The sequence below is a fragment of the Chionomys nivalis genome, chromosome 6, assembly GCF_950005125.1.
Source record: "Chionomys nivalis chromosome 6, mChiNiv1.1, whole genome shotgun sequence".
Lineage (NCBI taxonomy): Eukaryota > Metazoa > Chordata > Mammalia > Rodentia > Cricetidae > Chionomys > Chionomys nivalis.
Genome location: NC_080091.1, coordinates 45,884,826 through 45,889,370, shown reverse-complemented (window position 1 = coordinate 45,889,370; position 4,545 = coordinate 45,884,826). Strand labels below are relative to the sequence as shown.

General features: G+C 34.2%; 1 non-coding gene across 1 annotated transcript; it reads left to right on the top strand.

Moving 5' to 3' along the window:
• Positions 1-365: 365 nt before the first annotated feature.
• LOC130876664 (U2 spliceosomal RNA) lies at positions 366-550 on the top strand. Its single transcript, XR_009057320.1, has one exon. It is a non-coding gene; the product is annotated as a U2 spliceosomal RNA (small nuclear RNA).
• The last annotated feature ends 3,995 nt before the right edge of the window (positions 551-4,545 follow it).

Sequence of the window (4,545 nt, the reverse complement as noted above, 5' to 3'; positions counted from 1 at the left end):
TAAGGTTTACAAGAAGGGACTGGCTGATACTATTGTGGAGGCTATAAGGTCAGATGATCTGCCTCCTAAGAAGTCAAGTCTAGGTAAGTCTAGGATATAAACTCCTGCCCAAATATTTGAGATTCAAGATTGTCCTTAGTATAAATTCTACTCTCAGAGCAGAGAAAGGACTCATGCTTCAGCTCAGGCAACTAGAGATAAAACCCAGACTGTTGCCATTGTCTCTCCAAATTCTGTCCTTTTCAGATCGCATCCAATTGACGTTGTCTATAAACACTGGGGAAGGCAGTCTGCCTGGCCAAGTTTACTGATTTAAATACTAATCTATTCTGAAAACATCCACATGTCATAGCCAGAAATAATATTTAACTGTCACTCTTCAGTCTTTTCAAGTGTAGTATCTGTTCTTATCAGGTTAATATTTAATATATCCTCTAAAGACAATACACTAAATGGACATTGGAGCTAGGAAAATGGATGGGAACTTGATTTGTCCACTCCAAATGTAGACCTCTTATTGCAGTACCTAGAATAGTACTGGTAAAATTTTAAAAAAAAATGTATTTTAGTTATTCAGATAATTAGTATAAAAATAAAAATTTTGAGTGTAGAATGTAGTAGTGCAACTGAAAGGAACTTGAACAACATTTTAAGATGATACATAACAATTTTCCTAGTCTCAAATCAATAATCTCATTATCACTCTTCCAACAATATAATGCACAGATATATTGAATAGCAATTAAATTTTGCTTTTGTTTTCAAAAGGTTATTTATTTTTATTTTATGTGAATGGGTGCCATAACATGTGTGTATTGCTCCTGAAGAAGATGTGTATTGCATCCTGAAGAAGATGTTAGATTCCCTGGAACAGAAGATACAGATGGTTGTAAGCCAAGATTTGTGTGCTGGTAACTGACTTTCTGTTCTCAGGAAGAGCAGCCAGTGCTCTTAAGTCCTGAGTTATGTGTATCTTTTATTTGTATGGCGTATTTGTCAACCTAGGAGCACATGTGAGTTCATCAGCTTAGATTTGCTGTGCTTCTGTCAGTGAATCATAATAGATATCACAACGAATGGTGGATATGGATGCTCATACACTAAGCGTCATGACAATAATGATAAAAATCATACGTAGTCTTTCAAGTCAGAGACCTGATATGACCCCTTCTCAATAATTTACTCTCAATTATTATATGACTTTGAAAACTGGAAACTCTTTAATTTCCAGCTTTGCCAATTTTTGAATAATGTTGGTAAGAATACGCCCAAAAATGTGTCATGTTTGAAGTAACTTAGAATTTCAAATATATACATGATTTTTATGGTCTCCAATCTTATGAGTATCAACTTGGTATACCCACTGAATTCAAAATAAGCTTTTCAGCAGTATGTATATCTCTTTAAAGGAGATGACATTCCATGTAAAACAATAATGACATTCACATATAACAATTAGAAGAGGTTTGAATGAGTCAGAACAAAGGAGCTCCATGCAATAGAAATCCCTTATTTGCCCTACTCACCACGTCCATGGCAGGTCCCGAAGTCATTTGTAGTTTTAAGGTTCTGGTAAATAATGTTTGAAATAAATGCCCTCAAACCATCTTATTTATTATATCGATTCATACATCTGCATAAAATGTAGTTTTTAGTGGTAGCATTTTTCATGGACCAGTACAGACAGAATAAGAGTAGAAGAATTTTCCATTGACTTTTCTAAGTAGCAGCGATATTTCATAAAAATATTTCCCCACCAGGCCTCCCACTTGCTGTTCTTTATCTTCTAAAGTTGAGCCTTCCTTAACATGACCTAAACTTAACTTTATTAATCTCATACTCACACAAGACAATTCTGAGTTTCTGTGTGCCAGGCTGGTCACTAGATATATATCATCTATTTAAAAACATGAGCTGGAGTTCCTTAGTTTGCTCTTGCTAGAGTAGCATTTTACATACCTGCACTTTTCCTTTAGCTTTTCAGACATACCTAGATTTTGCCAGCCCTGGCAGTTTTCAGTAACAATATATTTTTTTGACAGTTCCATTGAAAGAAAGTAAAGCTTAACACCTTTCAACTCTGATATTGCCTTTGGCTCCCATACAGGCATCTGTCATAATAGTTTCTATTTTGGGGATTTATAGACAGATGCACAGAGTTTGGAAGACTGTACTGTGCTAAAAATCAACATAAGTCAGATTCTATCATTCTTCTGCATACTACCAGCCAATGGTTTCTATCATACTCAGACTGAGCAGAATACCTTGCTTTTTCAATGACATCTAATACCAAAAATCTCCTTTCTTACTCCATACACAGTGACCCAGTTTCTGTTTTACTTCTACCCTGAGTTGATTTCTGTTTCAACCTTTATGCTGTTTTCTCTCAAGAATGTTTCTCTGACATCATGTGACTGCTCCTGAATGCTTCTCAGCTTTTATTTTAATTTAAACGTCATATCCTTCAGATAGTTTTGCTGAATTCCTAACCTACCTTAACTGCTGAAATAACATTCTGTCACAAAGAGCTAATTCTATGTAAGCCATATCTATATTTTATTTTGTTGTTGGATGTTTTTGTTGTTTGTTTTTCTACTTTGCAAAATTATCAAATTTAAGGAGTTACATTCAAGCTGTTTATTACTCTTGTTTTAGAATTAACGTTCCATGTCTATAAAGAACTATTAAATATTTTTTGTTTCCTTGACCTTCTAAAATATAATGTCTAACATATTGTGAAAATTGGAAATTTTAATTGATTTTCATTTTATTTCAGCATGAGACCTATCAATTCTGTAATGTCTCCTTCTCAGAAAACTGTGTATTTTAATATGCAATTGGGTAGGAGAGACACAGAAGTCACATCTTTTGTTAGTGCGTCCACATAGACACACAACCCCTCTGTATTTCAAAAATATGTACTGGCTTAGTGAGTGGTAGTGATACTGTGTCCTTTTCTTTGAAGCAGGATCAGAGTGTTTCTATTCTCCTATCCTTTCATTTTAGGCATTGCCGTACTGGAGAGCGTATTTTGAGATGAATCCACAGTCAAAACTCGTTGTATTGACTTTAGCTGCCATAGAGGGTTGCAGATTACACAGTGGACTTAGTAGAGGTAAGAAGCAACACATTTGTTGTTAAGATAGTTAAAGCATAAAACTAACCTAAGGGGATATTCAGCTTCATGTGATCTGTCTGAGCCTCTAAAAGACAGAAATAAAATGTATAGATGTATACATGCTCCTCAGAGATGTTTGTAAATATTGGGAAGCAATTTGCCAGTAAATTCCATCTTATGATTAAGATAACTACAGCCGTATTTCTCATTTCTCCAAATTCACAATAGACTTTGAGTCTTCCCACTCCAACCAAAATTGGATTGACTGTGGATGGATGCTTGCTCTTTCACACTCATCATCTTTGTGACTTAAATAGCTGACACTGGCCATATTTTTGATGTCAGAATTGCACTAGGAATAATTATAATTTGTTTTTTTTACAGAAACAAAAAGCAAAAATATTCAATAATGATAATAGACAAGTATATTTAATGAATTATAACAAAGCTGTTATAATATTTGCTATTTGTTATAGTAATTTTGAATCATTAAAATATAAATTATAATATTTAGGAATTATAGCAAAAATATTGTAACAAAGATATAACTATTATAGAAAGGAAAAAACCTACTCTAGGACTTAGTGTATAAAGAGTTTATGAGAACCTCAACTACCACACTCTTCTGGTTTCAAGACTCAGTACCCTCCCTCCAAGCTCCCTTTGTTCTTGTGCTTCTGGGAACATCACCTGGCTTCACACAGGAATATTCATTCCTGAGCCACGGATTTCCATCTCAACAAATCCCAGGGTCTTTCCTTAAGAATCATCTGTGTACTGACTGACCATTTCTAACATTCACCCATAAGAACAGTAAAAAATTCATGTATGAGGACCCAACTCACAACCAGTACTTTTACTATCACATGGTGGTCCAACCATTTATCTCCTCCATAAAGGCTGTGCCAACTTACAGTGAAATCTCTAAAATCCTCCATCCCATATGTACTTAGAGTGCTTTTCCATGCTGTGAAAGGTCTGAGCGACATGGCATCTCATGTTCATCTTTATGGACATTCAGTCATTTTCATCCTCCATGGGTGAAGACTGTTAATAGAAGACAAGCCATGAATCATACAGCGTATGATACCAGCATCAGCATTTTAAGTTTTTTCCCTTCATTTCTTGGATTATGATATATTAAATTTATATATATACATATATATATATATATATAATGATCAAGATTTTTGAAATGAATATTTATTGAAAACCATTCATCATAAACTAGGTATTACATTTTATGAAGGTTTTGTCTGAATTTTTCTCCCTGGTGCTCTCACTTGATTTTTCTTGATTTAAATTATTTTATTTCCACTGTGGCTTGGATTCACAATTACATTTTCCAATTCTTGGTGTCACTCTCCTTTTACAACTCATTATATAAGCCCTAAATTTTCTTGTTAAGTATATACAGTGAGTTGGGT